General features: G+C 36.4%; 1 protein-coding gene across 5 annotated transcripts in view; it reads right to left on the reverse strand.

Moving 5' to 3' along the window:
* The window catches only part of CHN2 (chimerin 2), a 322,514-nt gene that overhangs the window by 290,754 nt on the left and 19,025 nt on the right, over window positions 1–12,735 (reverse strand). The gene's annotated exons all lie outside the window — the stretch shown is intronic.

Here is a 12,735-nt window from a genome sequence, read left to right on the forward strand (position 1 = left end):
TAATAGATTTCTGAAAGATCATTTTAAAATGTTAAATTTCCCTTCATTTTTCCAAGTATTTGTAACACTGCAGGCAATCAATTGAGAAAAGACAGCTCATTGTTCTGTTTTTCCCCACAGAGAATGTCTCAAAAGACATTTTTTAAGAATAAAGTTTAATACATCTCCCTAGCCAGCTCAGAAATTGCTATAAATTCAAAATTCATTCTTATACAATGTTCTTAATTATAACTAATCTTTCTGTGTTAGTTTAATTCTATCCTATTTATCTTCTCAAGTAGAATGACACACTGCAAATACCATTTGGGGAGTTTTATTAATAAACACCTAATCCCATGGCTTGTAGGACATGTCTCAGAATAATGTTTTAACTACAGTAATGCTCAGTGACTAACACCCTTTCAATAGTAACTGTCCCCTCAATGTGAGGCCAGGCATCTTTTCCAGTGTGATTAGTGGTGATTCCTCAAAAATTGGTGTCAAAGTGCTCATAGCAGGTGATTAGCTTGTCTCCTCTCGCCTTCAAAATATGCCAAGGATGACCGGCTTTGTTCTACTTCTGGATTAGCTTTTCCATATCCTGTAAAACCAGCGTAGGAAACCAAGAGTGTTGCCCAACAGCAGCACTAACGTCCTACACCATTGGACTCAGTTTTGCAAAACGAATATTTGGAGATAATGCTCTAAACGTGCATATACATGCTCCATAGAAATGGCTAGGCAGAAGGGCTCGTGCACACACACTCAGACACACAGTTTTTCAGATATTGGTTTTGGTGGGCTGATCTGGGATCTTCATTGCTGTATGTGATATTGTTTGCTGTTGCTTCTTTTAGAGCCCATATACATACATGAGCCCAAACATCTAACCTGCGATAAAGTTTGCATATCTGTAGCAACCTATCTTTCCAGGCTAATTCTGTATGTCCAGGTACAACAGGACAATGTTATGATGAGGCCATGTTTTCCTCCTCTTGATTTAGAAAAATTATGGATGAATTTAAGTTATTTGTGAAGTATTTGATGACAATAAGGAGAAAAGGTTACATTCATATTCTATCTGTTTTCAACCTATAAGGAGTTTGAAAAGGGCTCGTTTCAGAGTTTCAGACCTTTGGCTTTCGCAATTCCCTGCAACTAAAAGCAATCTGGCTGTGACTGAAAATGGAGGTGTCAACTCAGGCAGGCTACAAATTGCCAACAGAGGGAAGAGCCATTTTAAATTACTTCCAAAGCCCAAATAAATTCTCCTGAACGGAAATCTGCCTTCATCCTGATTTTCTATCTCCAGAGATGATATGTGTTTTACTCATTATGAATCATTCTCTCCATTCCTTTCTACTAAGGTAAAGAAGAATGAGAAAAATACACTTACGGCCAGCACTACACTGGGCTGTTTATGGCATAAGGGATATAACAAATACGATTATCCAGTGATTTAACATATGAAAAAATACAACTTAGTTTGAACAGCGCTTTAGCAACTATGAGATTATTTTAAATACAGAACGAAACATGTGGAAAATGCTTTGTTAACTTTAAATCCCCATACGGATTAGCTATTATAGTCCATTTCAATTGTTCCTCACAATAACCTCTTTGGTAAACAGAGAAGATATAACCTTCCATAATTTCTGCAGATACTTAAAACTAGGACAAAGATACTAGGTGACTAGGGTCACACAGTTAGTAATGGCAGAAATGGCCCCTGAATCTTTAGCTTCTGAATTTCTCTCCACTAATCTCTCCTTAAACCAAGCAGGATTTAGAAATAAGCTTTGTTTGTGCATTCAACACACATATAAAAAATTTTTGTACTATAAAGTTTCCTTCGCATTATAACTTAACGTTACTTAGCATGCATGTAACTTAATTAAAATGTAATAGTATCTAACCATAGCCTACCAGTCTATCCTTTTCAGTTATATTTACTGTGCTTACATAGAGTATCACTTAATCACAAATGGTTTCATAATTTTTCATAATTGGAACATTTCTGGAGGAAAAAAGAGCTACATTAATGATTAAGAGGGCTTAATTCAGACAGCAATCCCACCGAATTGTTCACATTTCAGAAATGGCCCTTAGAATGTTCCAATTTTAGAACATCAGCTGCCACTGTCCTTCCTGCCATGTTTATTTGCTGCTGCTCCTCCTGCAGTGTTTTCAACAGTCTGGCCCACCTTTCCCTTGATGAAACGCTCCCTGTTCTTGAAATAGAAAAGTGTTGAATTTTACTGCCTATAGGGTTTTAGAAAGTCAAGTCAAAAGAATTTTAAGTGTTTTAAGTCCATAAAAAATGGTGCATGGGTATGGTGTCAATACATCACAACTAAAATTTTAGTTCCTTACCGGTGAAAGGGCAAAGTGGTGAAATCACATTAGAAACCTATTGGGCACTAGTTTGTAAAGCCAAATATACTATATGTATCTCATGACCTAGCAATTCCATGTGTATATAACAGAAATGTGTGCATATGTGAATATATAAGAATATTCATAGTGGTTAGGTGCAGTGGCTCACACCTGTAATCCCAGCACTTTGGGAGGCTGAGGCAGGTGGATCACGAGGTCAGCAGTTCAAGACCAGCCTGGCCATGATGGTGAAACCTTGTGTCTACTAAAAATACAAAAATTAGCCTGGCATGGTGGCTGTCACCTGTAATTCCAGCTACTCGGGAGACTGAGGCAGAGACTTGCTTGAACTGGGGAGGCAGAGATTGCAGTGAGCCAAGATCGCAGTGAGCTGAGATTGCACCACTGCACTCCAGGCAAAGCGACAGAGCAAGACTCCATCTCAGGAAAAAAAAAAAAAAAAAAAAAGAATATTCATAGTAACATTTTTTGTAATAATCCTAAACTGAAAGCAACCCAAGAGTCTATCAATAACAGAATGAGTAAGTATATAGAGATAAATTTATAGAATTCGGAATTGCCTACAGCAAAACAGAATGAACCACAGGTAGACATAATGTATAGACAGAGCTGAATATGTGGATGTTTAGTAAAACAATCCAAATACAAAAGCCTACATAAATATTATATAATTCCATGCATATAAAATTCAAAAACAGGCAAAATTAATTTATAGTTATGAAATCAGCACAGTGATTAATATGGGGAATGGTGATAATTAGTGTTTCATCGAAGACCGGAATATATTCGCTACATCTACCTGAATGGTATAAGAAGACAAGACTGAATCAATGAGAGGGGTTTGGGATGCCACCGCCAAAAACCAGAAGAAGATCTGATCACATAGAATTCTAACTATAAGGACAGAGAAGACAGTGAACTTTCCCCACATCACCAGAAATCTGCAGTAGTAGCTTGACAATGTCAGTCTTTTACATTTTAGCAATTCTGGCGGGTAGGCAGGGGGTGGTATGTAGTTGTTATTTTCATTTGCATTTCTCTCATGACCAGTAACGTTGAGCATCTTTGTATGTTTACAGTAAATTGTGATATTCTCTTCTCTGAAAGCTTTTTCAATTATTTTACCCAAATTTTAATTGGGTTGACTGTACTTTTCCAACTGCTGTGTAAGATTCTTGACTATTCTGGATACAAGTACTTTGTCAGATATGCATATGTCTGTAACCATTACTGCCAAACTCGATTCTATTCCTCTGCTCTATTCATGTACCTTTAGCCAATACCATACTATCTTAATTACTGCAGCTTTATAAGAAGTCAATATCTAACAACGTAAGTTCTCCATGCTTTTTCTTCTTTAGTTAGTATTGCTTCGGTTATTCTTGGTGCTTTATATTTCCACTTAAATTTTTGAACCAGCATGACAGTTTTCACAAAAATTAACTGATTTTCATTCAATCTATTAATCAAATTAGGGGTATCTTTACAATCATCTAATCTGGACACATGGTGATATCACTCCATTTATTTAAATAATCTTTAATATTTCTCAATATATTTTGCAGTTTTCATTGTAAAGGTTTTGAACATCTCTCATTAGATTTACTGCTTCTTAATTCTGAATTCTCTATTCTGTGTCTGTGTATCTGTTTTTGTACCAGTACCATTGAACATCTCTCATTAGATGTGTTGCTTCTTATTTCTGAGTTCTCTAATCTGTTCCATTGGTCTGTGTGTCTGTTTTGTACCAGTCCCATGCTGTTTTGGTTACTGTAGCCTTGTAGTGTAGTTTGAAGTTAGGTAGCATGATGTGTCCCACATTTTTCTTTTTGCTTAGGATTGTCTTTGCTATTCAAGCTTTTTGACTTCATATAAATTTTTACATTTTTTCTAATTCTATAAAGAATGTCAATGGTAGTTTAATGGGAATAGCATCAAATCTATAAATTACTTTGGGCATATGGCCATTTTCATGATATTGATTCTTCCTATCCATGAGCATGTAATGTTTTCCATTTGTTTGTGTCCTCTCTGATTTTCTTGAGCAGTGGTTTATAGATCTCCTTGAAGAGGTCCTTCATTTCCCTTGTTAGTTGTATTCCTAGGTATTTTATCCTTTTTGTAGCAATTGTGAATGACAGTTTGCTCATGATTTGGCTCTCTGTTTGCCTGTTGGTGGTGTATAGAAATGCAAGCAATGTTTTCATATTGATTTTAAAGATCTAGAAGCAGACATACCATTTGACCCAGCAATCAAATTACTGGATATATACCCAAAAGAATATAAATCGTTCTATTATAAAGATACATGTATGTGTATGTTCATTGCAGCACTATTCACAATAGCAAAGACATGGAATCAACCCAATTGCCTATCAATGATAGACTGGATAAAGAAAATGTGGTACATACAAACCATGAATTACTATGCAGCCATAAAAACAAATGAGATAATGTCCTCTGGAGGGACATGAATGGAGCTGGAAGCTGTTATCCTCACCAAATTAACACAGGAATAGAAAACCAAACACCCCATGTTCTTACTTACAAGTGGGAGCTAAACAATGAGAACACATGGACATATGGGGAGAACAACACACTGGAGCCTGTTGGGATCAGGAAGGGAGAGCATCAGGAAGAATAGCTAATGGATGCTGCGCTTAATACCTAGATGATGGATTGATCTGTGTGGCAAACCACCATGGCACATGTTTACCTATGTATTAACCTGTACATCCTACACATGTACCATGGAACTTAAAAGCTGAATGAAAAAGAAAAAGATTTGCTGCTAGGTACTTGATTTTTTTAACATTACTATAAATAACAGTTTAAAATTTCATTTTCTAATTATTTGTTGTTAGTATAGAGACTTGATTTTTTTACACTGACCTTGCCTCCAGCATTCTTGTTAAAGTCACATTATTTCCAATGATTTTGTAGATAATTTTATATTTTCTATGTATATAATTATATCACTTGGGGCAAACGGTTTTACTTCATCCTTTACAGTCTTTATGACAATTTTTTTCTTGGCTTAATTGCATTGGTTAGAATTGTCATTGGTGATAGTGAACACTCTTTCCTTGTTCCCAAACTCAGAGAGAAATCATTTATTACTTTATCATTAACTATGAGGTTACATTACCTCAAGGAAATTCCATTCTATTAGTTTGTTGAGAATTTTTATTATAAGCAAGTGTTGAATCAAATTAGTTTTCTTTATCTACTGAAATAATGATATAATTTTCCTCTGATTCTTTTAATGAGGCTTTGATTTTTGTGTGTGTGTGTGTGATGAAGTCTTGTCCTGTTGCCCAGGCTGGAGTGCAATGGCCTGGTCACTGCAACCTCCACCTCCTGGGTTCAAGAGATTCTCCTGCCTCAGCCTCCTGAGTAGCTGGGATTACAGGCGCAAACCACCACACCTGACCAATTTTCATATCTTTAGTAGAGATGGGGTTTCTCCATGTTGGCCAGGGTGGTTTTGAACTCCTGACCTTGTGATCCACCCGCCTCGGCCTCCCAAAGTGCCGGGAGTGAGCCACTGAACCTGGCCGATTAATTTTTAAATGTTAAATTAATGATGAATTCCTAAAATAAATCCCTTTTGATCACAACATATTCTTTTATATATCCCTGAACTTGATTTGCTGAACAAATATTTTAAGATTCATGAAAGATACTAGGTGGTGATTTTCTTTACTGGAAAGTTCTTGTCAAACTTGGGTTAGGCTGATTTCACACAAGTTAAGAAATGTTTCATCTTTTTCTATTTTCTGTAAGAATTTTTGTAAGATTGGCACTATTTCTTTCTTAAATATGTGGAAGAATTTATTACTAAAGCAATATGGGTCTGAAATTAAATTTGGGGGAAGGCATTTAATTGTAGCTTCAATTTAAATAATAAATTTAGGATTATTCAGATTTTTAATTTCTTCTTATGTCCATTTTGGTAAGTTGTATTTTTTAAAAAAGGTGTCAATTTTCTCTAAGTTGTCAAATTTATTGACATAAAATTGATTATAATATCTTATTATTATCTTTATTATCTTTTTGATCTCTGTGACATGGAGGGCAATACCTTTTTTTTTCTGAAATTCCTAAGTTATATTTTCTCTTTTTTCCTTGATTGGTTTACTAGAGATTTACCAATATTAATCTTGTCAAAAAAAATCACAGTAGTCTGAATTTTCAAATATTGTGTATCTTTTTCTACTTCTGTAATTTCTGCTTATTTTTACTTTTTCCCTTCTTTTCTTTTTTCCTTAATTTTTTTTTTTTTTTTTTTTTGGAGAAAAGATCTCCCTCTGTGATGGCCCACGCCGAAGTGCAGTTATCTTGGCTCACTGCAACCTCCATCTCCTAGGTTCAAGTGATTACCATATTTGGATTTAATTTGCTGATTATTTTCTAGTTTGAGTTGGAGGTTTGAATAATTTATTTTCAACTTTTCCTTTTTTCTACTACATACATACTAAAAATATAAATTTCCCTGTAAGTATTGGTTTAGTTTCCATCTCACAAGTTTTTACATATTGCATTTTCATAATCTTTACACTTATATCAAAATATTTTCCTATTTATATTTTAATTTCTTCTTGCACGTGTTAGGAACATTTTCATTAATTTACAAATATTTGAAAATCTCATAGGTATCTATTTTTGAATCCTAATTTTATACTTCTCAGAATATGTATAATAATTCTAGTCTGCTGATATTTATTGACACATAATTTACAGCCAAGATATATTCTATGTTGTTAACTGTCCCATGAGCACTTACAAGAAGGACCCATATGCATTTGAAAAGAATGTAGTTGTTGGATGAAATATTATATATTCATCAACCAGGTAAAGTTGTTTAATCATATTTTTCAATTTCTTTATTGACTCTCATCTTCCTAAGATTCTTTTCCAATAATGATTTTTGGATTTGTCTATTTCTCCCTTGAGTTTTGCCTATGTTTTCTATACAAAATTTGAAGATGTGTCCAGTGCCTACAAATTTAAGATTAGTGTAACTTTTTTATTTTTTTTTTGAGGGGTAGTCTCATGCTGGAGTACAGTGGCTTGATCTCAGCTCACTGCAACCTCCGCCTGCCAGGTTCAAGCGATTCTCCTGTATCAGCCTCTTGAGTAGCTGGGAGTACAGGTACACACCACCATGCCCAGTTTTTGTATTTTTATTAGAGATGGGTTTTCACTATGTTAGCCAGTATGGTCTTGATCTCCTGACCTTGTGATCCGCCCACCTTGGCCTCCCAAAGTGCTGGGATTACAGGCATGAGCCACCCCGTCTGGTCAACTTCCTTTTATCATTAACAAATATCCCTCTTTATGTCTCACAGTAATTTTTGCATTAAAGTCTACTTTGTCCGATATTAATACAGTTATAGTTTCTTTTAGTTAATTTTTGCATAGTATATCAATCTCTAACATTCTACTTTCAATCTTTCTCAGTCTACATAGTCTATCTTAAACTTAGTAAAGTATCTTAAAACCTACTATATTTAAACTTACTACAATTGGTTATCTGTACCCAATCTGGCAATCTTTTCCTTTAATAGGAATGTTGAAACCACTTATACTTAATATAATTACTGCTATAGTTTCTTCTAAGTCTACAATTTTAATTGGTTTTCCATTTATCACACCTATTCTTTGTTCCTGTATTTCTTCTTTACACTTTCTTTTTAGTCAATCAAGTTGTTTTTAAAATTATTTTCTCCCTTATTAGCATTTCAAATGAACTTCTTTTGTTATTTTAATGATTATTCTAAAGATTAGAAAATACATCTTTGACTTATGTCAGTCCTTTTTAAATTAGTAATTGTAACCTTTCCTAAACAATGTTTTTTTTTTTTTTTTTTTTTGAGACGGAGTTTCGCTCTTGTTACCCAGGCTGGAGTGCAATGGCGCAATCTCGGCTCACCGCAACCTCCGCCTCCTGGGTTCAGGCAATTCTCCTGCCTCAGCCTCCCGAGTAGTTGGGATTACAGGCACGCACCACCGTGCCCAGCTAATTTTTTGTATTTTTAGTAGAGACGGGGTTTCACCATGTTGACCAGGATGGTCCCGATCTGCTGACCTCGTGATCCACCCGCCTCGGCCTCCCAAAGTGCTGGGATTACAGGCTTGAGCCAAACAATGTTTCTAAACAGCTTACTACACAGTGGTGGGAAACAGTGAGTGTTTCTTTCATTACCTTGCTACAGTTGAGTATGATTTGGCCTTAGCTTGAGGAGAGTCTACTTTTTCAGGTCTTGAATGTGGCCTGGCCACTGTTTTCAAAACCCACCCCTCGTGAGTCAGGATTAATAAGCACTGAATCAGCCTCTGACAGAGCCGGCCACATTTAAAACAGCCTAAACCTCTTGTCTGTATTAAAATGCAACTTAAAACGTGTATCTTACTAGGATATAACCTTTTAACACAGATATTGTATGATTCCACCACTCCACATGCCTACCTTCATGAGGCATGACTTCTGCTGTCTGGTATTTACAGTTACATGTGAAAAGAGAGTTATGCTGGCAAGTGAGGGGGTGGAAGGTGAGGGCTGGGGGATGGGTGGGAGGGGATATCACAATCCTTAATGAGACTAATATCGGCCCTAAAGCTTTGTAATTACTTCCAATTCATGGTATCTTTTTAACTGTCTTTTTTTTTTTAATGTAAGATGAAAAGGGTTAAAACTACAGGCCAAAACTAGTTTTATTAATATCTGAATTCTACCAGTCAATTTCATGTTTTAAGAAAGTGAATGTCAGCTGATTGCAATGGTAGCTCATCAGGATGATAAGCCATCCAGGGAATCCTGGTGAAACTACTTTACTGCCAGTTCCTTCAAATCCAGGAAGAGACATACGCCTCCTTGCTCGTAAGCATTAGTTCACATTCAGATTAAACTGCCTTCCAACCAGCTGCCCAAGGGATGATGCTGAGATGGCAAATGATCAGATACGTATCTTTTATTCAGATATCCTTAGGAGCACGTGCACATGTTAAAGGAAATCACTTTTATTTGCTCCAAGCTACTAGAGGAAGAACTAGAATTAAAAAGAGTAAACCCAAAGGACTTTAGGGCCTTAAAGACATCCTATAACCTATATCCCAACTAAATATTTGTATTCAAATGAAAAGCACTGTTAGGGTTATTTCTTCATGAAGATTAATTTTCTCTTTTAACCAGAAATATTTGATATGTCATAATTTTCAAGACACTTTTGGCTAACAAAAGTGCCAAGTGCTGGTATTAAATGTATCAGCAATGGCCCTCGAAGTTTACACATTAACGCAGGTCATGATTTTAAGTTTTTTTTCCCATTCAAACTGAAAGATTGATAAACAGCCCTTGAGTAGTCTCCAGATAGGCTGCTGAGGTTAAGGAATGTCCCGCATGCATTTAGTTAAAAACATGCTGAGTCTTACATAATTACTGTGTTGAAGCAATGGCAGTGGTAGAGCAATAGGTCAGATAACTACTGTGGTTTACTCAATGCAAGGCACAGCCTGAGATAATATAAAAATAATTATATGCACAAACCAGATTTTCCAAACTGCTTATTTAGTTTTCTAGGTCAGTATAGCTGGTCAAATCCCTCTGAAAGTTAAGTTTTCCATCTGACCGTGAATGGTTAGTTCGCTTACATTATTTCTGTAAAATGCTGCATGTATTTAGATGTTCAAAGGACTATAATATTTATTCTGACTCTCTGGAGGTTTTTTTCTCCTAATAAGTACTGTTAGTATGCTGGGGAGAAAGAGTAGATTAAAAGCCGCTCCTGTAAAAGCTTAACACCATCTTCATTACCGTGTAGTTAAAACTTCAGGTCCATACAAATAAGTTCCGAACTGCCTAAGACGAAGTTCATCCAATCATGCAAGCATAGCATTCTCGTTTCATAAGTATAAATTTCCCCTTCATTCTGATTCATTTGAACCTCAACACTCTGCACTAAAAAATTGCCACAGTATTATTTTACCTTTATAGAAGAAACAAATGGTAGTATCATTTTTTTGGGGTGATAATATCATTTTGGTCCTTGTGATTTCCAAGCTAGATCAGAGATTTCAGAAATTTTAAGCATCCGCTATCTTAAACCAACATAGATCTGAGCTAGCTCACTGAGAGGCTGACTAGGGAGAGAAGAGCTCAGCCCCAAGGTGACAGGAAGCAGGAAGAAGGGCAGAGGCCAAAACCTTAGCAGAATACTAAGCTAAAAAGCGACAAAGAAAGAACCGTAATTTGATAATGGATCTTATTTGAAGATTTCCACAAAGTGATAATAGACAGTTTTAGGAAATATGGCCAGTGGGTTTCAAAATGGGCACATTTGCCTATTAGGAAGAGACAGCACTTGATATAGTTTTTGGCAAGCTTCCAACCTTGTCAATTATCTCAATCCTAGTGCAGTTTTCAATCCTGGTGGGATTTCCACCTACCCGAGTGTCCTCTACCAATTTCCCCAACCCTAATTGTCTTTTCCTTCCTCTCAGATATACAGCAGAGTCTCCGTGTCTCTGGAAATTAATCACTATTTGAGAGATTAATTGGAATTTTTAGGCTATTAATTGTAATTTCCTCTTCCTCTGGCTTTTTTAATTTTGAGGAAAAACTACAAGGACTCTTTCAGCAATGAAAACGTACACTAAAAAAAAGAAGCGCCAGCCTCTCTCAACAATAGCTGCTTCTCTGACATTTCTACTATACGGCTTGTCAGTCAGTACACCTGGAGAATTACTTAGGCTTAGTTACAAACTTCACCTGGGGATTTTAAGAAATTGGCTTACATAATAAGATTAATTACATGTAACTATTTAAATGTTAAGTGATATAATTTCCACTCTAAAAGAGCACGTTCATATTCAGAATCAGTCACTTAAGGAAGAGGAGTGCATAATTTAAAACCAAAAGAAAAGACAGTAGCTAAAACTTTGCCCATAGGTTATGGTCTTTTGAACATTTTCTTTCCCTGAGACACTGAATCTGCCTTATTAGACATACACTTATGTGTGCCATCCCACAAAGACATACACACACACTCCACATACTCACACACTAGAGACCTAACTTTCCAGCAGAAGCAAATCCTTGCCCTGGAATGACATAGCAACAAGTACTTTTAACTCCTGTTGAACCAGAAGTAAACGTCTCCTCGCACAGAACATAAAATTGCAACTCACATAGAAGAAAACACCCCAGGAAGCAGATTTAGATGAGTATGCTGATTTAACAAATGCTTTCCTGGTATTCAGACGTTACACCTACAGGCCTGGCTCCAGGCTAAGTAAGATGCCTAATGGGGACCTCTGGGAGGCCTCCCAAGACCGAGACATTTACAGAAGTAGAAAGAATGAGAAGTTGGGAGTGCCTCAAGTAGCTAGAACCACATACTCCAGGAAAAAAAATGGACGCAAATGCAGAGGACAGCCTCAGCCTTCTTTTCTATCTAGGAGCTGTACCTGTGCCACTGTAAGAATCCCCAGGCAGAACTTCTGCTGGCATCCATGAGAAGGCACAAAAATCAAAAATCTCAGACTGAGTAATGACTTGAGGGAAGAGTATAAACTAAAATATTTAATTGTTAATGACTTCAAAAGTCCTGCAGAGTTTCACGAAGTCCAGATTCACTCTCAAACTTTGTACTGTGAGCTCCTTTCCAGTGAAGTTCATGTATCCATGTATTCAGTCATTCATCCAAAAAAAAAAAAAGGTTTCTAAGAAGCTCTGGTGTGGCAGTCTTCTCTGCTAGTAGCGGTGACCCAAGGACCCTTCCCTTCCTGGAGTGACAGTCCACTGAGAAGAGACTGAAGAAAGAGTTACAAGCAGATTGCTGCATAACTCTGTACATCCTCAAAGCCAAGCATGGTGGCTGGCACCCACTCTGCCCTCATGCTTTATGAAGGAGAGATGAGAAAGAGGAAGGAGAAAGAAACAAGGAGAAAAGTAAGGTTCAGGTTATTGCCATCTCCCTGCCAAGTTTCATAGATAAAATATTTGGGTAATTAACTAAGTAAAGGACATACAATGGTGGGTTCCTGTATAACATACATTCAAGTGTAAAAATATGTCCCTACCCCCACCTGAAATCATGACTATTAATCAACTTCAGAAATGACAAAGTTTTCAGTAATGTAGCCTGTATCAGTTAGTTTCTGGCCAATAAACTGTTGGTGGAGATTAGGAAAGATACCACAGGACAAAGAGCATTATGGCTTTGACTAAGGATCATAAATTCATGGAACAGAACCAATTCTGTAAGAGTTGAGATTAACTTGAAGGTGCCTATCAAAGGGTTAATACTCATCCACAAAGGCTTTCCATCTTGGTAGAGATAAGGCTTCCTGGAAAAG

The sequence above is a fragment of the Callithrix jacchus genome, chromosome 11 (assembly GCF_049354715.1).
Source record: "Callithrix jacchus isolate 240 chromosome 11, calJac240_pri, whole genome shotgun sequence".
Taxonomy (NCBI): domain Eukaryota; kingdom Metazoa; phylum Chordata; class Mammalia; order Primates; family Cebidae; genus Callithrix; species Callithrix jacchus.